Here is a 23,848-nt window from a genome sequence, read left to right on the forward strand (position 1 = left end):
ACCATGTTTTCAATTCCCGACGGAAAATGGGCAGAGAAGGAGCTAACCTGATCTCCTTAGGGAGAGAGTTCCAGAGCTGGGGGGCCACTGCCGAGAAGGCCCTCTCCCTCGTCCCCACCAGCCGCATTTGAGACAAAGGCGGGAGCGAGAGGAGCGCCTCCCCGGATGATCTTAGGGTTTGCGTTGGTTCATAGGAGAGGAGGCGATCACGGAGATAGGCAGGTCCTGAACCGTTTAAGGCTTTATAGGTAATAACCTGCACCTTGAATAGATATGCTGGATTTCATTTCACAAAATCACAAGTCGAACACTTCCCAAGTGTCTAGGACTGTGTGATATATTTTCAGATGATGCGGTCAGATCCCAGTTATTATTATTATTATTATTATTATTATTATTATTATTATTATAATATCTTGTCACCATCTCGGAGTGGCTTACAACTACCCATATTTACTATTACAGTAAGGTAAAAGGTAAAGGTTTCCCCTGACGTTAAATCCAGTCGTGATCGACTCTGAGGGTTGGTGCTCATCTCCATTTCTAAGCCGAAGAGCCGGCGTTGTCCATAGACACTTCCAGTTCATGTGGCCGGCATGACTGCATGGAGTGCCGTTATCTTCCCACCGGAGCGGTACCTATTGATCTACTCACATTGGCATGTTTTCGAATTGCTAGGTTGGCAGAAGCTGGAGCTAACAGCGGGCACTCACTCCGCTCCTGGGATTTGAACCTGCGACCTTTCGGTCAGCAAGTTCAGCAGCTCAGCGCTTTAATACACTGTGCCACTATTACAGTAGAGTCTCACTTATCCAACATTCGCTTATCCAACGTTCTGGATTATCCAATGCATTTTTGTAGTCAATGTTTTCAATACATCGTGATATTTTGGTGCTAAATTCATAAATACAGTAATTATTACGTAGCATTACTGCATATTGAACTACTTTTTCTGTCAAATTTGTTGTATAACATGATGTTTTGGTGCTTGTTATATCTCCTTGTTATCCAACGTATTTGCTTATCCAATGTTCTGCCGGCCCGTTTAGCTTGGATAAGTGAGACTCTACTGTATTTATTTAGTACATTTATATCCCACCCTTCTCATCCCAAAGGGGACTCAGAGTGTCTTACAAATTAAATTTACATACAATATTATATTATTAGCAAAGCACAATACTGGCAATAAATTACCATATTGTACTATATCTATATATTGTAATATTATTAATAATATTACATGTAATTTATAATATATAATTAATATTATTATATTGTATTTTTAGTATTATATTGTATTACAAAATAATATTAATATTATATGCATATACAATATATTATAATATATATTTTGTAAATTATATTGTATATATTATAGATTGTATATATTATATATTGTATATATTATATATTGTATATATTATATTATGGCAGAAACGAGGTTGGGGGAAAGGGGGTGTGTTATGTAGCAAGTGCAGTTTGACACCACTTATTATTATTATTATGTCCTGCTATCATCTCGGGGTGGCTTACAACTACCCGTATTTACTATTATATGATTATGCACTTTATTTATCTGCCTATCATTTGTTGCTATAACTAGTCCATGTGCCCACAAAAACAATAGGAAATGAAATTGGTTACTGGTTGATGTTTTTATTACTGTTATAATGTTTTGTTCTATTCCGTTGTATTGTGAAATGCATTTTTATGTAATTACATTTTAACTGTGTTGGTGGGCTCTGCCCCATGTAAGCCGCCTCAAGTCCCTTTGGGGAGATGGAGGCAGGGTACACAATTAAAATTATTATTATTATTATTGTTATACATGCGGGACTTACTGCAGCACCAGAAAGTTTACGAACTAAAAACACGTTTAGAAAACATAATACACATATACCAATCTGATTAAACAATTAAAAACAGCAGAATATAAAAAACAGCCATTAAAATGAATCAAAACAAACATCAGTAACCAAATTGGGCAAGATCAAAAATTGGAGAGGGCTGGGCATGGCTTGTGCAAAGGGGATGCATATAAATTGTGCCATAAGCAGGCCCATAGACAGAAAAAAAATTGTGAGGCATTGAAACTCCCCCCCCCCCTTCTCCGATATGACTTTTCAGGCCAGTGTCTCCTATTTATTTATTCATTTAATTATTGTGTAAGAAGCGAACCAAGGGTACAGTTGTAATATAATTATAAACACACAAAAATTTAAAAACTTGGCATTATACTAAATGTCCTTTGACCAGTAGCTGGCCACTTGGAGTGTCTCTCGTGTCACTGTAAAAAGGTCCTCCGTTGTGGACGTGGCAGGGCTCAGGCTGCGTTGTAATAGGTGGTCTGTGGTTTGCTCTTCTCTGCACTCGCTTGTCATCATCAAGGCGTTTTCTACTGTGAATTAGTAAGAAGTTTTCATCCAAGCACAAGTTGTTCTGCTGGAACTGTTTTTTGTATCTGTTGGAAACTTCTGTTGTGTTTTCCCATTTAGCAACCAATGTACCAAGCTTTTGATGACCACCTTTACCCCAACTTCTCCTCCAAACACCACACCGTACTTACAGAGCGCACCTTGTATATACAATGAGTAGGCTAACCAGGGAAATCTGTTGAACCATTTGAGTTGAAAACTTAGACACTTCTTCTTATCCACAGGAGATACATATCCTGGCAATGGGGTCTGTGGATTTTGCATTAACGGAGCTTTCACGTGGTCATCAGAAATAGTCTTTTTCATATAAAGTCCAATGACACAGGTTCTTCTCCTTGCTTCTGTTCCATGGTTTCTTTAACAAGGCTTAGATTAGATGAACCAGTCAGTGGGAGACATCTCAGTTTCCACAGTTTTCACCTCCAATCCAGGTCAAATCCTCCCCACCCTGTGCATGCCAGCTGAGGATAGACCAACTTGGTCACTTCCACTATGTCAGCTATTACTGCTATTGCAATGTAAATTGGTAGAAAGGTAGGTAATGATAGTGTAACTAATCAAAATGTGGTTGAGATAGTTCTTGTAGTTTTGGAAGGACTCTTTTCGCTTCTCATATGTTTGGAATGAGGATTTGGTTAGCCAGTTAAAATGATGAAGGGCCTGGAGAACAAGCCCTATGAGGAGCAGCTTAAAGAGCTGGGCATGTTTAGCCTGCAGAAGAGAAGGCTGAGAGGAGACATGATAGCCATGTGAGGGGAAGTCATAGGGAGGAGGGTGAATGCTTGTTTTCTGCTGCCCTGGAGACTAGGACGCAGAAGAATGGAGATTCCTCCTGAACATAAGGAAGAACTGCCTCACTTTGAGAGCTGTTCAGCAGTGGAACTCTCTGCCCCGGAGTGTGGTGGAGGCTCCTTCTTTGGAGGTTTTTAAAGAGAGGCAGGATGGCCATCTGTCGGGAGAGCGTTGAATGCAATTTCCTGCTTCTTGGCCCGTGTGTGGCCCATGAGGTATCTTCCAACTCTATTATTCTGTGATTCTATGATTCTATGAAATGCATGAGTAAACCATTTTTTTTTTATCTGAAACATTTCAGAGATGGTTTTGAACCCCTAAACCATCCCCTTGGCTATGGGCTTGGTCACAAATGCAATTTGGCGCCACTTTACTTGCCATGGGGGAGAAGGGGAGGCATATACATTGTGTCACAATAACAGTTTGGCACCACTTGAATTGCCTTAGGATCCTGGGACATTGTAGTTGACTTCCCTTCTTATTGCTTTGTCAGCTGCCCTTCAGTCTACATCTCAGGGATAATATAACAAGTACCTATCTTACAAGGTCATTATTAATTTCCACCGATAGCTTTCAGCAGAGCACAATATCATGCAGTATCATAGTGTTTGTTGTTGTTGCTGCAGCTGCTGCAGTCTCAAGCTGTTTGAGGAAAGAACCGTGTTTTTTTACATAACCTGTTATGACAACTCCAGAGTTTGCTTCTGAAATAGACTTGGAGTGATATGTAATAGGAACATAAGCTATAGAAATCACTGGGTGAGGCTCTTTCTGCGAGATGGTATGTTCAGCTGTAACACCCCTTCTTGAACTGACAGCCTTCGCACTTAAAACCCTATGGATTTCAATGAAACTGGTGTCTATGAAGATGGCTGAGGAAGGAATGTCAAATCTAACTGAAATGTCATGGACACAGGCAGTAGATATCAAACTGCGCCACATTGTTAACTATAACTATAGCTCCAAGAACCATGTTGGCAGAAGGATTCTGGGAGCTATTTTTTAAGAATATTTTTCCCAAGCACTAAGATAAAGGCAAAGATTGTGATAAACTATTGTGCATGTCTTCATGCCACCAGTTGACCAATGGTGACACCATGCATTCCTTAGGGCAGGGGTCCCCAAACTAAGGCCCGGGGGCTGGATGCGGCCCTCCAAGGCCATTTACCTGGCCCCTGTCCTAAACTTTAGACTTAGGGTTGACCTACATCTGCCTGGTCTTGGGAGGTCATTTTGCTTACCTATGGTCTTATGAGATCATCTAGATGGTCTTTGAAGGTCTCTTTGCTTAGCTACGGCCTTAGGAGACCATCTAGATGGCTTTTGGAGATCACTTTCCTTACCTATGGACCTATGAGACCATCTAGATGGCCTTTGAGGGTCCCTTTCCTTACCTATGGTTTTATGAGATTGTCTAGATGGCCTTTGGGGGGGCCTTTCCTTCTCTATGGTCTTATGAGATCATGTACATGGCCTTTGAGGGTCCTTTTCCTTACCTATGGTTTTATGAGACCATCTAGATGATCTTTGGAGGTCTCTTTGCTTACCTATGGTTTTATGAGATCGTCTAGATTAGGGGTCCCCCAAACTAAGGCCCTCAAAGGTCATTTACCTGACCTCTGTCCTAAACTTTAGACTTAGGGTTGACCTAAGTCTGAAATGACTTGAAGACACACAACAACAACAATCCTAATTTTGGACTATTTCATCATAGTCCGGCCCCCCAACAGTCTGAGGGACTGTGAATCGGCCCTCCACTTAAAAAGTTTGAGGACCTTAGGGTTTTCTTAGTCAAGAGATACTCAGAGGTGGTTTGCCAGCTCCTTCAGCCTACAGAATCTGGTATATATGTTGGTGATATGTTGGTGATCTGTCATACAATTACTAACCAGGATGCAAGATGATCGTCTGGAAGAATGTATGGGTGAACAGGAATCTTGTGTACATGCATATCTGCATGTATGAGTGCACATGTTTCTGGACATGAATGTGTGTGTGCTCACTTCGAGATGGTGATTATAATCCTTAGTGGCAAAAAGCCACTCATCCTTTAACTATGCCCCATTTACACTGCCATATAATGCAGTTTGAACTGCATTATAATGGTCAGTGTAGACTCGTATAATGCAGACTGAATTGCACTGATTCATGGCACAGTTTTTGCATTGAATTGCATTGATTTGTGGTGTAATGTGGCACAGTTTGGTATATCACTTTACACTGCCATATAATCCAGCTCAATGCAGTTCATCTGCATTCTAAAACTGGATTATATGTCAGTGTAGATGGGTGCAAAGTGGACCCTTTGGTCTACTTAACATAACTGTTCAATAACAATAAATGCAACAACTGGAATCTATGGATGTGCTCAGGCACTAGGTTCACGTTTTCCATGATCTTGTAGCCATGGCAAGAGGAGAACTTACTTATATTCCATGGCATTCCCGGAAATGTTTTACCACTGGAACACACTGTGGCTTTTAATGTCACAGTATGTGGGGGGCTCATTTGAGCTTTCAGTGGGCTGTTTTTTCAAAAGCATAAATAAATCTATTTCCCTACATAGCTGATTTATTTAGCCTTACCTCGACTGCCTGTGGGCTCCATAGTACATATGCCCTAATGAAACAGCCAAATCAAATTGTAATGGGCACGGTGCCACGCTAACAGATGGGTATGAACATTTGCTGCTAAAAGAGCATGTCAGATATGTCTGTTAGGGCAAGATCCCCTGCCCAGATAATCTAGTCTTATCTAATCTATCTATCTATCTCTATGGTGATTGTACAGAAACGTGAATAGGGGACATGTTGTTAGCAAGTAATTCGAAGGTTGGATTAGTTGTTGGGCAGAAAATTATCTATTTTGGATGATGAATTCATTTGCTCGGTCATAAGGTGAGTTAGGTAGAACACTAGGATGTGTTCTTAAGGCATGTAATGTAATGACTTCGTGGGGTCTGAACAATGCCTCTTGAGACCTCTCTTGAATTCCATCATGGATAAAAAGTGAAAAATCAATGTAGAGAAGTGATGGAAAAATTTTGCACTTGCAGAAAAAAATCTCTGTCTACTCATGAAGCTTATTGCTTGCTATGCCTTTTTTGTCTCGTAAGGTGTTTATGAATTCCCTGGAAATGAGAAAAAGGGTATAATTCTTGGGAGATGGGGCAGAATATTTTGAAAACCAAATCATTGGCTTGGACACATATTTACAAGGTTAGAAATTGTCTTAAAAATGCATCTAATCCAGTGGTGCCCAATCTGGGGTCCTCAGATATTTTTGGCCCTCAACTCCCAGAAATCCTGACGGCTGGTAAACTGGCTGGGATTTCTGGGAGTTGTAGGCCAAGACATCTGGGGAGCCCAGGTTGAGAATCACTGATCTAGTCCAAACATCTGCTGTTGCAAGATACTTGCTTTTATGGAATCCTTGAGAAGGAACCATCAAGTTTGTCTTCAAACCTTCAATGAAAGCAAGTCTACCAACTTCCAACTCTTTGTTGCACCCAGGGCCGGCCCCACTCATGCGGCAGCTGACGCCGCCGCCTCGGGCGCAGGCCCGGGGGGGCGCCGTCAGGCTGGGCGGGAGGCGGGGCACCGCCCTGACGGTGCCCCGCCTCCCGCCCAGTGCGCCCTGGCCCGTCTGGCCTGCTAGAAAAGGCCAGACGGGCGAGCGGGAGTAGCGTGGGAGGCGGGGCCAGCTCTGACGCCGCTCCCCCCCCCCCCCCGCCCAGCGTGCCTTGGCCCTGCCTCCCACGCAGCGTGGGAGGCGGGGCCAAGGCACGCTGGGCGGGGGGGGGGGAGCGGCGTCAGAGCTGGCCCCGCCTCCCACGCTACTCCCGCTCGCCCGTCTGGCCTTTTGTAGCAGGCCAGACTCAGCGGAGGTTTCTCCAGGCCGCGATTGCGGCCTGGAGGAACCTCCGCTGAGTCTGGCCTGCTACACAAGGCCAGACGGGCGAGCGGGGGTAACGTGGGAGGCGGGGCCAGCTCTGACGCCGCCCCCCCGCCCAGCGTGCCCTGGCCCCGCCTCCCACGTTGCGTGGGAGGCAGGGCCAAGGCACGCTGGGCGGGGGGGGGGGGAGCGGCGTCAGAGCTGGCCCCGCCTCCCACGTTACCCCCGCTCGCCCGTCTGGCCTTTTGTAGCAGGCCAGACTCAGCGGAGGTTCCTCCAGGCCGCAATCGCGGCCTGGAGAAACCTCCGCTGAGTCTGGCCTGCTACAAAAGGCCAGACGGGCGAGCGGGGGTAGCGTGGGAGGCGGGGCCAACTCTGGCCCCGCCCCCCCGCCCAGCGTGCCCTGGCCCCGCCTCCCACGCTGCGTGGGAGGCGGGGCCAGGGCACGGGGGGCGGGGCCAACTCTGGCCCCGCCCCCTCACTATTCGCCCTGGCCCCGCCTCCCACGCAGCGTGGGAGGCGGGGCCAGGGCACGCTGGGCGGGGCCAGGGCGCCGGTGGCGGGGGCGCTTTTCAGCACCCCCGCTTTACATCAAAAAATATCTCCGGCCGGCCCTGGTTGCACCTCTAGGCTGCGTAGGCACCTCAAGACCACACTGGAGCCCCAGAATATAAGCAAGCAAGTTGTTTATTGAAGGTTATAAGTAATCACAAGAAAATAAAGTTCACAGTCAATAAAATAGTTTTAAATCCACAAGAGCAAGGTATTTGAAGTTCATGAAACAAAAGTCTATAAAAGCCACTCAAAGAACATAGTCCAGAACTGAATATCAAAATAAGTCCCAATTCAATTATATCAATTATAGTCCACAGTAGAGTATTTCCAAGGCATGAATCAATGAAGACAGAATTAGGGTTCAGGAATAACTCCAAGATAATCCAAGGTATAAGTCAATGAAGAATCACAAGGCAAGGATCTTAACCAGAATAAAAAAACCAAACAGCAACGTCACTGAAATCCAACTGGAAATGCAGACCAAGGCAAGGCTGGAACTAGAAACAGGATACACAGGAACACGGAGAAAAAATGCTTCTTTCTTGAATAAGCAACGTTGTCACCTCTGCTATGGCAGAGAAGAACCAGGCATTTAAGGAAAATCCAAGGTCTTTCTTTCATGAGAAAACTCCTTCTCTCATGAGAAAACTATTCATTAGAGTGCTTCAAAAGCAGTTATTTACTTGTCCGCAAACATTCTCATTCCCTCCTTTGGTGAGTTATTGCTCCCCTCCTGTCAAACTCTTTATCCTCCTCTAAACTAGAATGTCCACCTGGCACCTGGAGATCTGACCTTGACTGCTGGGAGGAATGTGGTTCACAATGGCTGCTTGCAACCATTCAGTCTCTGGTCCCAGAATCCACTGGGACAAACTCTGGCTGCATGTCAGGCCCAAACCCAGTCTTCTGGCTGCATTTCAGGCCCAAACCCAGAGTCCTCTGGCAAAGCAGGTGCAGGGATAATTGTCAGGCTCACTTCAAAGGACCAGTCTGAACGCAGATCAAAGATAGCTGCTCTCAAATCCAATCTTTATTGAAGAATACATGACTTTGGAAAAGTCGAGAATGACCTAATGTTTACATACATTCAATTTTATCACTTCTGATGCAACGTAATAGCACACGCAAATATCATCATCAAACCCCACCCTCCGGATCACATTACTACCATTCCCACACACTACATCAATTATAATTGTTTATACTTTCAACCCTGAGTTCCCAGGCTCATTTTATCTTCTCCCACCAGGTGCTTGCAGGGTTGTTTTATGTTATGAAGCCAGATTCAGGGCTTGGAAATCCAGCCCTGGGATTTGGCTCCATGACATGGCGCCCTCGTTTTCTTCATCCTCCTCTTCGGTTCTTTTTTCATCATAGTCCTGAAACAAATCAAACAACAACTCTATGTGTCCATTTTGTCCAAAGTCCCCATATACTTTTTCAGTAAGCTGCGATGGAATACTGGGTGTATTTTCCCTAAACTTTTTGGCAATGCCAACTGAAAAGTTACTTCATTGATAACACCCTGTATTCTGAATGGTCCAATATATTTGGGGCCCAATTTTCTCGAAGGTAGCCCCAATTTGATGTTTTGGGTACTTAACCACACTAGATCTCCTTTATCCAATTTATCACCTTCCACCCTCTTTCTGTCTGCGAACGCTTTATACTTTTTGTGTGCTTCCTTTAAGGATGCAGTCACTTGACTCCAGCATTCTAGCATTTGTGTTTTCCATTTCCCTGCCTCTGTTTCCTCATTCTCTGTCCATCTTGGTAACTGGGGCAAAGGCTGTATTTCATACCCGTAAACCACTTCAAAGGGGGTTTTATTTGTTGCTGAATGTATAGTCGAATTAAAAGCTAGTTCTGCAAAAGCCAACCACCTAGACCAGTCATTTTGTCTCATGTTAGAGTACATTCGAAGGAACTGCCCAAGTGTCTGCTGAGTACGTTCTACTGCCCCGTTTGTCATGGGGTGAAAAGCAGAACTTAGACTCCTTTCTGCTCCTAGCATTTCCAAGAATTTTTCCCAAAATTTTGCTGTGAATTGTACTCCTCTGTCACTGACCACTCTACTGGGACATCCATGCAGTTTGTAAATATGGTTTATGTACAATTCAGCTAGTTTCTCGGCCGATGGTAGTTTCGTCAGTGCTATAAAGTGGGCCTGTTTAGAAAACAGGTCTAATACTGTCCAAATATAACGATGTCCTTTGCTAACCGGCAGTTCCCCCACAAAGTCGATAGCTACACATTCCCAAGGTCTGGTAGGTTCCGCTACTGTTTGTAATAATCCCATAGGCTTCCCTCCTCTCGATTTATTTCTGGCACAATCATCACATTGAACAACATGATTCTTTATGTCCTTCCTCATTCCTGGCCACCAACAATGTTTTGCTATTGCCTTCGTTGTTTTTGTAATTCCTGTATGACCAGCGCTCTGGTTATTGTGAAAACGATGCAAAATCTTAATCCTTAATATTGCTGGGATATACAGTTTCTTGTTAACAAACCAAAATCCCCCCTTCTGCTCCCCCTTTTCTGCGTTGGATGCGATCCACTGATCTCCTTCATAAGACTGTTTCAGTTCGTTTCCCCAATTATCTTCCCCGTCGAGTTCAACAATAGCCGTGTTCTCCTTTTGGGTTTGCGCTCTTGTCCTGACAGCTAAGCCCCATTGTTTATCAGAGAATATTGTCCCCTCTTTTGCTGTGGTTATGCCTTCGTGTTGAGGCATGCGTGAAAGAGCATCTGCCAAGACATTCTGCTTCCCTTGAAAAAATTTTAATTGGAAATCGAACCTGCTGAAGTATTGCGCCCATCTAATTTGTTTGGGGGACAATTTTCGAGGAGACTTTAAATACTGGAGATTCTTATGGTCAGACCAAATTTCAAATGGGATACCGCTTCCTTCGAGGAAGTGTCGCCAGCATTCTAAGGCTTTTAATATGGCTAATGCCTCTTTTTCCCATATTGGCCAACATTTTTCAGTTTCGCTGAACTTCCGGGACAAATATCCACAGGGTTTTAAGTTCCCATTTTGATCTTTTTGCAATAGTACTGCCCCGTACGCACAGTCTGAGGCATCGCAATGGATTATGAAAGGGCTTCTGATATCTGGATGTTTTAGGATGGGTCCTTCTGTGAAGCATTCTTTTAGGGTTTCAAATGCCTTTTGGCATTCTGGCGTCCAACTCAGTTTGGCGCCAGGAGCTTTTACTTTTGCTGTCTCCCCTTTCCCTTTTGTTTTTAAAAGTTCAGTAAGGGGTGCGGTTATTTGCGCGAAGCCTTTTATGAAGGATCTATAAAAATTTGCAAACCCCAGAAATGATTGCAATTGCCTCCTTGTTTGAGGTACTCCCCATTCTTTTACATCTGATACTTTAGCTGGGTCCATAGCTAATCCTTCTGGAGATATCCGATACCCCAGAAAGTCAATTTGAGTTTTATTAAATTCACATTTGGACAGTTTTGCGTATAGCTTTGCTTCTCTTAGTCTCTGCAACACTTCCCGGACCAATTTCACGTGCTTTTCCTTATCTTCACTCACAATCAAGATATCATCAAGAAATATAAATACCCCTCTGTACAACAAGGGGTGTAATATTTCATTTATAAGCTGCATAAAGCAACCGCCTCCGTTTTTTAGTCCGAAAGGCAAAATTTTATATTCAAAATGGCCGAATGCGCAGGAAAATGCAGTTTTCCAAGTATCCTCCGGTTTGATTCTTAATTTATGATATGCTTCAATTAAATCCAGTTTAGTAAATATGCTCCCTTTCTTCAATACGGTAATTAAATCCTTTACTAAGGGCATAGGGTATTTATTGTCCTTAGTAATTGCATTTAAATTACGATAATCAATGCACAATCTTAGGGAGTTGTCTTTCTTTCTCCTAAATAACACTGGGGCCCCGAGAGGAGAATTGGATGGTTTAATGAAGCCTCGCGCCAGGTTTTTATCAATATACTTCCTCAATTCCTCCTTCTCCTGCACAGACATGGGATATACTTTTGGTTTTGGTAAGTTTGCTCCTGGGGTTATTTCAATTTCTACTTCTATATTCCTTTTGGGAGGTAATTTACTTGCCTCTTTCTGATTGAAAACATCCAGAAAGTCTCTGTATTCAGGTGGCAATAGCTGTGGGTCTATTTCACCTGATTCATCTCCCTCGTCTTCCTCTTCTGCAATTTTGCTTATCTCCCATTGCGTCTGCTGTTCTTTAAATGCTAGGCTCTTTCCTCTCCAATCTACGTCAGGATTTGCCTGTTCGAGCCATGGTATCCCTAATATTACGTGGTATGTGGCAATAGGGGCTATCACAAAGGATATTCTTCCTTCCCATTTGCCTATTTTACATGGGACCTCCCGTATTTCCTTTGTAGATACTTCCCCAGCAGCAACTGATCCATCTAGCTGCGAAAATGCAATTGGGGAGTCAAGCACCATCTGCTGGCATTTCAGCGCTCCTGCTAGTTCCGGAGTTATAATGTTCCTAGAACAACCACAATCCACAAATGCCTTGCAGGTGGCCCGATTCTCTAGCCCCGAGATGCAGATTGGCACTACTATCATGCGTTTGTCCCGACTCACCAATCTTTCCGGAGATTCTGGGGCTTGCACCTCCTCCTCCGCACGCCTCCCGGTTGCTGGCTTGGGTTTTGAGGGTTTTGGCGGCTCCCCCTTCCGTGCCCAACATTCTGCTGCTCGATGGCCCGTCTTCCCACACACAAAGCATCCCGGTTTAGGTTTGTTGTCGTCTCCTCTGGAGGGAATCCCCGGCCTCCCTCCGGACCTTTCCTGCTTCCTCGTTTCTCCTCGGCCTCTTGCCACCGGTCTTTGCTGGCCACCGCTGCTCCTGAAGCGCTTTACTTGGGCCAGGGTGGACTCAACGCGCCCCGCTAGTTGAATCCATCCCTGGAGCGTTTCGGGGTCATCTCTGTGCGCTGCCCAGCTGAAAACCTCGGGGCGTAGTCCCTCTTTAAATATTTCCACTTTGGTCACTTCAGACCACTCTGGTACCCTTTCCGCGAGGTGGAGGAATTCCTCTGCGTACTCGGGCACCGTTTTGTCCCTCTGCTTTATTCCTTTAAGCTGGTCTCGAGCCCTCAATTGCTCTAGCCGGTCTCTGAACCGGTTTTCCAGTGCGGCGAGGAAGCGGGGCACTGACCTCAGGCATGGGTCGCGTCTGGCATGTAGTTGCACATACCAGCTTGCAGCTCCTCTCTTTAGTGTGTTGCCGATGGCTCGAACCCTGCTTGCTTCGGAGGGGAATGTGTGTGCATTGTCTTCCATGTATCCTCTGATGCTAATTAGAAAAAAGTTCAATTCAGCTGATTCCCCTCCGTATTCTAGTTTGAGATCTTCCCTCCTTGGCATCCATTCTGCGGCCCGTTGGTGCTGTCTGGGAGGCAGGGGGAAGGGTTGCATCGGGTTTCCTTGGACGGCCCCTCTGAACACGCCGCGCCCCACTCCGGTAGTCATTCTGCGCGGCTCCCGAAATTCTGCCGCCGCTGTCGGCCCTTCCACCCATCCGCATACGGGCCTCGCTGTAGCCCCCGCATCTCGTCTTCCCTCGTCGTACAGCACATTCTCCTCCTCTTCCTGGATCTCCTGCTCCTCTCCGCCTTCGTCTGCTAATCCACTGGACCCGATCCCTGGCCCCAGTGGTCTTTCCACCCCGGCGCCCATTCGGGGGGTTGGGAGCTCTGTTGGAGATGGCGGCCTCAGAGTTCCCAGAGCTCGCTGGCGCTCCACTTCGCGTGCCATTCTGTCTCGGAACTCCAGCTCCTGCCAATATTCCTCATCTCCCTCGCCCCTCGCGGCCACGGGACTCTGCGTTGATGCTCGCTGGCCCCTCTGGCTCCAATCTCCTTCTTTACTTGGCTCTCTCTCGGCGCCATATCGGATGGGCTCCTTTTGGAGATTCTCTTCCAATAGTGGCACCAACCTCCCTACGGTTTCCGACAGCCTGGATAAATTTGTTTCCAGGATGGATAACCGCAGGGCCACGGTCTCCGGCATGCTTCCTCCAGATCCCCAACTGGTTTCCGCAGCCGCAGAGACGCCTCTTCCTCCCCTGGGAATCCTCTGGGTCACGCCGTCCGGCCTGGGGTACCCCGTAGAGGAAGCTATGGCTTGCAGCGTCTCTTCTCCCAACGGCCGGGCCCCTTGCAAAGGCCTCCCTGCTCCATTTGGGCTTTGATCTCCTTCTCCACTCATTATCACTTCACTGCGAATTCCGCAGGAGGGTGAGAACGGGATTCTCGACTTAAATGTCGCGCTCACTTCAAAGGACCAGTCTGAACGCAGATCAAAGATAGCTGCTCTCAAATCCAATCTTTATTGAAGAATACATGACTTTGGAAAAGTCGAGAATGACCTAATGTTTACATACATTCAATTTTATCACTTCTGATGCAACGTAATAGCACACGCAAATATCATCATCAAACCCCACCCTCCGGATCACATTACTACCATTCCCACACACTACATCAATTATAATTGTTTATACTTTCAACCCTGAGTTCCCAGGCTCATTTTATCTTCTCCCGCCAGGTGCTTGCAGGGTTGTTTTATGTTATGAAGCCAGATTCAGGGCTTGGAAATCCAGCCCTGGGATTTGGCTCCATGACATAATTGCTGGCTGAATGGGCCCAATCTCAGGTTCAGACTGAGCTACAACACTCTTGGTGTCTTGTTTTCTTCAGGGAATTCTTCCCGACATGTAGTCTCAATCTCTTCTCTTGCAATTGACCAATATGTCATATCATCTGTGTCTCTCTATGTGGATGCAATGTGTGAACGTCTTTTATCCTACAGCAACAAAAGTTGCCAATGAGATGCAACACCAAACAAGTGTTTGCATTTATCTATGTGATTCTTTAGCAGTCTTTATAGATTGTTACTATACATATATCTTCTCTGAATGGTCTTGGGTTCAAACAGAACTCACAGAATGCTTTTGGGCTGATTATTGTCATTCTCCTGAACCTACACAGTGAAGATAAAAGAGGTCTCTCACTCCAAAGCTTGCCTAGAGAAGCTTTCAGGCTTATAGCGGAGAATGTGAATATTATCTTACCCATTTGTTTGTTTTCTAAGACAAACAGATACTAGCATCCATCATAACCAACCATTACAACCAAGTTTGCATATTGCATTGACACAGAATTACTGTCTCCTAATAACTCTCCCCATTCAAGAATATCTCCCTGGCTTCTTGAGAGTCAGCGTGACTCACTATCTGATGAAGCCTGAGAGCAGCCTCATACATTATGCCTGGGATGCGGGTAAAGGAAGAGTGAGTTGTTTTCATTTCCTGTCCTCCGTGCTTGTTTGTTATCATCCCGTATAACTGTAAATCTGCCCAAATGAAGCAGAAAAGTCATACTTCTTGACATGGCAGGAGGATGGAAGGAGATCTGCAGATAATGTTGCCCCCAGATATTTCACCACTTGTTGAAAAGGATGGGAATTTAGCCCTAGAGTTGACTAGACCATGACTTCTCCAACTTTTTCCACTTGCTGCCTCTTTCTGCCTTAGAAATTGTATGGGATTCCAGGTATATATGTATATAAAATAGACATAAAATCAAATATTTATTGGTAACATTATGTAACAAAATTTGGAAAAAATCTGTTCCTGTTTAATTGTGTGGGACCTAATTTGAAAGTACAGTAGAGTCTCACTTATCCAACATAAACGGGCCGACAGAATGTTGGATAAGCGAATATGTTGGATAATAAGGAGGCAGTAAGGAAAAGCCTATTAAACATCAAATTAGGTTATGATTTTACAAATGAAGCACCAAAACATCATGTTAGACAACAAATTTGGCAGAAAAAGTAGTTCAATACGCAGTAATGCTATGTAGTAATTACTTTTTTATGAATTCAGCACCAAAATATCATGATATATTGAAAACATTGACTACAAAAATGCGTTGGATAATCCAGAATGTTGGATAAGCGAGTGTTGGATAAGTGAGACTCTACTGTACTGTATATACTTGAGTATAAGCCTAGTTTTTCAGCGGTTTTTTAGGGCTGAAAATCTCCCCTCGGCTTATACTCGGGTGAGGGTCCTGGCCGGCTTCTATTCAGGTCGGCTTATACTTGAATATATAGGTTTTATATAAATATTCAAAAACATGTAACCTACTGATGCCTCAAATAATGCAATTTTATTAATATCTATTTTTATTTTTAAATTTGACCCATAACTGCTGCATTTTCCATCCTCGTCTTATACTCGAGTCAATACGTTTTTCCAGTTTTTGTGGTAAAATTAGGTGCCTCGGCTTATATTCGGGTTGGCTTATACTCGAGTATATACGGTAGTTTGCAAGGCTTGCTAAACAGGCTGGTTTTCCTTTTTGTAGAGTACAACTGAAGCATTTTCTGCAGAGTGCACTGTAAACATTATATGTTGTTGCTAATGGATTTGTATAAATGGGTAGTATTTGGAAACCTTTTTTTGTGGCCCCAACATTGAGCTCAGGGGACCCCACAGGGAGTCGAGACACACAGTTTAAGAAGCAGTGGATTACTGCGAGTTGCCTCTTATTTTGCAACTATAATAAGGTGCCAAGGTCTTCCCTATATCTGAGGCCATAATGCAAAGCTGCGTAGAATTGGGTGAAATCCAGACCTGGTTTCATGTGCCTAAGGCTGTTTTTACAGCCCTTGGTCCCTCCAATCTCTCACATCTATAATTTTTTGACCAAAAGAAGAAGAAAGAGAATTGTCTCTCCTTTAAAAGGAACCTCCTTTTAAATTCACCATTAAAACACATCTGTGGAACCGCATTATTGAATATGTTCAAAACCAGAAGTGTACTTGCAATGACTTCTGCTTCTGTTTTGTTGGAGTTTTTTAATAGTAGTCTGAGTAACTCCCAAGAGTCCCAAGGGCAAGAAATTGGTTTTGGCATCCACTGTAATTGTCCATCCAACTCAGGCTTTATCTACACTGCTATATCAAATCCAGATTATGTGCTTTAAACTGGATTATATGGCATTGTAGACTCATATAATCCAGTTCAAAGAAAATAATCTGGATTATTTTCTATGATAATCTGGATTATATGGCAGGGTAGATCCAGCCTTAGAGAGTAAAGAACAATAGCATTCACAGCTCTGTCTCCAGCATCTCATTGCTATTCCCCGGTGTATTTGCCAGCGATTGCTTCATTCTACCCAATGGTAGGGCTAGTTAGGGATGGGAAAAATATATGTTATTGTGTTGTCGAAAGCTTTCATGGCCAAAATCACTGGGTTTCTGTGAGTTTTCTGGGCTGTATGGCCATGTCCCAGAAGCATTCTCTTCTGACATTTTGCCCACATTCCACAGATATATCAACCTCACCTGCCTACCGTGTTTCCCTGAAAATAAGACAGTGTCTTATATTATTTTTTGCTCCCAAAGATGTGCTAGGTCTTATTTTTAGGGGATGTCTTATTTTTTCTATGAAGAAGAATTCACATTTATTGTGGAACAAAAAATTGAACATTTATTATATACTGTACAGTAGTTGTCATCACAAACCAACATAACCAAACCAGACAAACTATGACTCCTGTCAATAATTTCTTGTTACTACTATATAAATATAAATAATATAACATTAATATATTATTACCATTATTTTCATGTACAACTGGTATGTGCATTTACCGATCCTGCAAGTTCTGGTGTTTTGTTTGGCGGGCTTCCAAACAAAACTTTGCTAGGTCTTACTTTTGGGGGAGGCCTTATATTTAGCAATTCAGCAAAACCTCTGCTAGGTCTTATTTTTTTGGGGATGTGTGCCGTCGCGCCTGGGGCTGTACTCTTAGTGAAAGAGGCATGGACGTGACATCTTTCCCCAGGGGATTGCTTCTTGCCCTCCTTTAGGGAAACTGGAACTCCCAAGGACCAAAACACTGTAGATAACTCAAAAACTGGGTTTATTGTTCACAAAGGGGGTAAAAGAAAATATACATTACAGTCTTTGATTGTTTAAGTCCATGAAGCTTGTCCAGATCCCTCTTTCTCTGGCTGTGAATGCCGGAGCAAACTCAGCCTCAGTCCAATGACCTATATCTGAAGACAAGAGTCTTCCTCCGTTGCCAAAGGACTGATGTGAAGGCGCTTGAGACTCCTCAACGTTGTTCAGGTTGGCCCTGAACATGAAGTGTGAGTCCCAAGGGTAAGAACCTCAGAATTGGTGCTGAGAGGTAACTTTTGAAGGGCTTTCAGAGCCAAGCCTCTCTTTCACGTCCATCCGATAGAGAGCTTGCTGGTGGAATGAAAAGGAGGAAACACTGTCCTACTCCAGGAAGAGGTGGAGCCAAACAGTTTAGCTGAGTAAGCAATATAACAGGTACAAACAACATTGATTGACAGATATAAATAACCAATCCAACTACATTTACAGGGTAAGGGCAAAATCAGACATGATACAACAATTCAAATCTTGAAACTTATAGTTTGACATATAGATGGCGCCACTCGCGCCGTCACAGGATGTCTTATTTTCTGGGAAACAGGGTAGTTTCCAACCAACCTCACAACCTCTGAGCATGCCTGTCATAGATGTGGGTGAAATGTCAGGAGATAATACTTCTGGAACATGGTCATACAGCCTGGAAAACTCACAGCAACTCAATATTTGTTATTAATTGTTTCCACATTGTTCGAAGGGTCCTGAGAGAAATAGCATGGTGGGAAATAGTAGACATAAGATCCCTTTGTGGGTATTTTCCTCAGTATTCTGACATCCTGAATTGTTGCTAAGGAATTATTTTGCATAGACAACAACAACAAAAATCAATTTTTTTGCACAGACATTTTTGATACACTATCTCTGCAAAGAAAATGGGTTTTTGTTGCAGAACACAGGATTTTTGCACCAAAATGTACATGCTTCTCTACACAATATGATTCTTCTTGAACACTTCAGGACACTGGAATACAGTGAAAGTTCTAGGTAGAAAATGTGAAGACATGATCCACAAATAGCTGGCTTTTGGGACGAGACTGTGGAGTTCTACAGATACTTGTTTTCTTCTACAGTGAAGGGAAAACCACCATACTTATTTGCCTTTACATATTGAGGATTGGTGTCAGGAGCGACTTGAAAAACTACAAGTCGCTTCTGGTGTGAGACAATTGGCCATCTGCAAGGACGTTGCCCAGGGGATGCCTGGATGTTCGATGTTTTTACCATCCTTGTGGGAGGCTTCCCTCGTGTCCTTGCATAGGGAGCTGGAGCTGAGAGAGGGAGCTCATCCCTGCTCTTCCCAGATTCGAACCGGCAACCTTCAGGTCAGCAACCCAACCTTCAAGTCAGCAGTCCTGCCACCATAAGGGTTTAATATTGTCAAGGGCTGAGATCCCTAGGATTAGCCCTGTTTTGTGGCCAATACGTTGAGAACACATTCCAACAAGAGATGAACCAGCAATGGGGAGAAGTAACCATTGTAAACCATTGTAAACAGAACCATTTCCACCAGAAAACCCAACTGTGTTGCATAATTCTGTATGTGCCCCAAGAAGTAAAACTGCAGATTTCATTATCAGGGGCACCTTGTTATACAACACCACCTTTGCTATATATATGTATGGGTTTCATTGCATATGACCTATCCTATAACCATGTAGAGATCTTGGTGCTCCAGGCTCCACAAAAGAAGAAGGAAAGGAACATTACCATCCTTTTTGTATATGATTTCCCCCCTCCTCCCAGAAGCTCTTCAGTTTTGTAATATTTTGGCAGGAGTTTGCTGTACATTTTGTATCTTTACTTACATACTGGAAAAGTACTAGCAGCCCTGCATTTATTTGATTTAGCAATATACATATGGCTTCTCTTTTTTCCCTCTCTCTCCATCCAGGGCTTAGCAAAATGTATGCGTTTGGCAAGCACTCTATGAATAATACGCTTCAAACTTTATTCACTAGATGTTTTAATGCATTTGCCTAAGACGGGTTTCACTATCCAGTTTTTATTACGCTATATGGATTTCAGAGAGAGGATACTTTGAATTCGGGAGGGAGAGACATAGCTCAGTATTATAATGCGTGCCTGGCATGTAATAGACCCCCGATTTTCCCAGTTGAGAAAATAAGTCTAAAGTGTCCATAGACCTCTTATATAAGGTGGGAGGCTGAGCACTGGTTTTGCAAAGTCTTGGGGCTTATCTATAGCCAGTTGCAACAGCATCAACCAGAAGTTACTCTTGGATGTCCAGACAAAACCCAAGAAATTTGGGTCCATAACAAAGGCCTATTTCAACAGGATATGTTCTTTTTTTACAGGGTATAGACATGTGTATGTGTTACTCAGGCACCTTTTCTATGGCAATTGGAGTTTATATATTTTGTCATTGTTATTTACCCTGGTAAAGGCAGATCACTATATAAACAACTTCCATCTTTCGTTCAAACAACTTTAGTTTACATTTTAAGAGAAGTTATTGTTTATGGGGCCTCAAAGGTTGTGTGTGTGTGTGTGTGTCAGGAGCAACTTGAGAAACTGCAAGCCGCTTCTGGTATGAGAGAATTGGCTGCCTGCAAGGACGTTGCCCAGGGGATGCCCGGATGTTTTGAAGTTTTTACCATCCTTGTGGGAGGCTTCTCTCGTGTCCTCACATTGAGCTGGAGCTGATAGAAGGAGCTCATCCGCTCTCTCTCTGGGTTAGATTCGAACCTAGCACCTTCAGGTCAGCAACCCAACCTTCAAGTCATCAGTCCTGCTGGCCCAAGGGTTTAACCCACTGCACCACTGGAGGCTCCCCGGGTTATAAATGTTATAATGATCCTGGGTTATAAATGTAATTTCCTAATTGGTTCTATCATAAACAAACGGAAAAGATGTATTCAACTGCAAAAACTTTGTTTTTGCTGGAGACACATCCTGCAGCACATTTTGCTATAGTTTTTCAATGAATATCTCATCATTGAGTCTCAACCAATTCAACTCAGTTTGTGGCAGCCACAAAAACAAGGTTTCTGGAGTAGAACAACTACTTTCAAAGTAAGGACTACACAATTGCAGCTGGAAAGACATGGGCCTTCTGAAAGACCCGTGTCTTTCCAGCAGTCAAATTGTCTCTCCACAAAGCAGGGTTTACCTGCTTTATGGCAAAAGCATTTGTGTTTTCGTGGGGTGTCATCTGGATGCCCCACTTGAAGAAGTGGGAGGATGTGTGTTTTAGTGCCTGTCTGGATGGTTCCATAGTCGCAGGGTTCCAATTTTAGTGAGTAGTTATTTGTTTCCTTCTTATAAAAAATAGAACTGAAATTGTTACCTTATGAATATTATTAACTGCTGGCCTATGGTACTATCATACATAATCAGTGAAGCCACGTATGCTCTATAAATATGGAAGTAACTAAATGCCAACTACAGTTAAACCAGAAAAGACTAACATGGTTCCTTATCATTTTACAGGTGCAATGCAACCTTTGCCTTCATTATTGTACAAAAAAAATGATTATAACTAACATGTGGTCCTAAGTGGAATTGCTAGAACCAACTAGTATAGCCATCTTTGATTGTTGACCTGCCGTTTAGCAATTCTTTTAATGGATCTATTCTAACTGGGAGCAGTAATTGGATTTAGAGTGAAACAATCTACAGATTTCCCCAAAGATGTCCATCTAGTCTGCTTGAATACATTACAAAAGGGGAGAGTCTAGACCAGGGGTCCCCAAACTAAGGCCCGGGGGCCGGATGTGGCCCTCCAAGGTCATTTACCTGGCCCCCGCCCTCAGTTTTATAATATAATATTTTTATATCAGTTTTAATAATATAATATATTGTATATACATATAATATTGATAATAATGTTATAATGTTATACAATATAATACTAATACCATATAATAATATTAATTATATGTTATATATTACATATAATATTACAGTATGGTGGTATAGTTCAATTCAATATAGTAATATATAATGCTAATATTGTGCTATGTTAATAATATAATATATTGTATGTACATACAGCTGCTCTGAGTCCCCTTCAGGGTGAGAAGGGCGGGATATAAATGTAATAAATAAATGTAGTAAATTAATAAATAAATAATTTTAGACTTAGGCTCGCCCAAAGTCTGAAATGCCTTGAAGGCACACGAGGACAACAATCCTAATTCACTTGACTATCTCATTGGCCAGAAGCAGGCCCACACTTCCCATTGAAATCCTGATAGGTTTATGCTGGTTGCAGTTGTTTTCATTTTTAAATATTGTATTGTTCTTTCATTGTTGTTGTTGTTTTGCACTACAAATAAGACATATGCAGTGTGCATAGGAATTTGTTCGTTTTTTTCCTCCAAATGATAATTCGGCCCCTCCACAGTCTGAAGGATTGTAGACTGGCCCTCTGCTTTAAAAGTTTGAGGACCCCTGGTCTAGACCAAACATGGGCAAACTTTGGCCCCCCAGGTGTTTTGGAGTCCATTCCCACAATTCCTAACAGCCTACCGGCTGTTAGGAATTGTGGGAGTTGAAGTCCAAAACACCTGGAGGGCCAAAGTTTGCCCATACCTGGTCTAGACCATTGAAGAATGTACTTCACTAACTTCGCCAGTTTAAAACACTAAGGGGGATATGGGACAATTGTGTGATTTAAAAGATACCCAGACCCCAGCAGCTATTCAACTTGCAGTAAGTAAAATACCAGAAAGGATATTATTCAGCATATATGAAATCAGAATACGGTTCTTAAATGTCACTAGGTAATAAACATGCAAAAGGAATGTCTTATTAAACACGCATCGCTAGCATTTCAAAAGCCAGGCCTATTAAGGACTCCCTTGGATCTCGGTAAGGTCAAGTGAGGGAACAAGCTTTTTCTTTTTGGTAAAGGCAAGTAGATTAATTCCTTAACTGGGGAGCATAAAAAACATCATTAGAGTGTATAGGAGCCAAGAGACAGCTAGTAGGACTTCTTGATTGGAAAGTTAGTCATGGCAGGGCTGAATTCCTAAAATGAGAAGTTGTGGGTTGAAGTATGTCCTGAATGTGCAGGCTCTCTACATAGAACCAAAGCAAAATTAAAAAGAGGCTAATGTGGCCTATCCATGGTGGATTAAGCCTTGTTTCATGAGATGCATAAGGTGCCATTATCTGATAGTAGAGAAGGACAGACAAGAGAAGGGAACATCAAAGATATATCAAAAATTACACTATGCAACATGATTTTTGTTCCTGGGTTATAAATGTCATTTTCTAATTGGTTCTATCATAAAAACATGGGGAAACTGATTAAACTGCAAAACCTTTGTTTTTGTGGGACATCTTGCAGTACATGTTCCTATAGTTTTTCTATGACTATCTCATCAAGTCTCAACCAATTCAACCTAGTTTGTGACAGCCACAAAAACAAAGTTTCTAGAATAGAACTACTTTCAAAGTAAGGACCACACAATTAAATAGGAAATAACTGCAACTTGATCATTTAATTTGGTCCAGGTATACGCTCACTTTGTGCAATCATGTTTTTACTGAGTGTCATGTTTAAATGTATTGTTTTTTTTTTCTAATTTGGAATTTTTATTATAACGAGTTTTATTATAACATTTTATACTTTGGATATTAAGTGAAGTAGCTATGGCATTGAATGTTTGCCGTTTATATGTATGTTAACCGCCCTGAGTCCCTCTGGGGATAAAGGGTGGTCTAGAAATGATGATGATGATGATGATGATGATGATTATTATTATTATTATTATTATTATTATTATTATTATTATTATAACACTTTCAAACCAGGAACAGAAAGTCTTCCAAATTTGGTTACATGGTGTTATTGTCCAAGACCATAGAAGGTGCCGGGAATGATATTATGCTCATATATTGCACTGAATTGTTTTATTTATTCGTTTATTTATTTCTAAAATCTACAGGCGGTCACTCTCAGGATGTCATACACAAGTAAAGCCCCTACAAGTGAAATAAAAAAAACAATGCAATGAAGTAATCAGTTTAAAATGAGCAATTGAAGCAATAAAGGGGAGCGAGAGTTTTAAACAAGTGCAAGAAAAAAAGCCATAGGGATTAAAATGCTTAAAAAGACAACTTATTCTTGTTATTTGCCATCACATCAACTTTGATAGTGGCTTTCCCTCTTTTTCTACTGCTTTCTATTTCACCCAGCATTTTCCTCTTTTC

General features: G+C 42.9%; 1 protein-coding gene across 1 annotated transcript in view; it reads left to right on the plus strand.

Annotated features, from left to right (window-relative positions):
* vstm2b (V-set and transmembrane domain containing 2B) overlaps nt 1–23,848 on the plus strand; it is a 91,376-nt gene that overhangs the window by 30,149 nt on the left and 37,379 nt on the right. The gene's annotated exons all lie outside the window — the stretch shown is intronic.

This window comes from Anolis carolinensis, unplaced genomic scaffold (genome assembly GCF_035594765.1).
Source record: "Anolis carolinensis isolate JA03-04 unplaced genomic scaffold, rAnoCar3.1.pri scaffold_31, whole genome shotgun sequence".
NCBI lineage: Eukaryota > Metazoa > Chordata > Lepidosauria > Squamata > Dactyloidae > Anolis > Anolis carolinensis.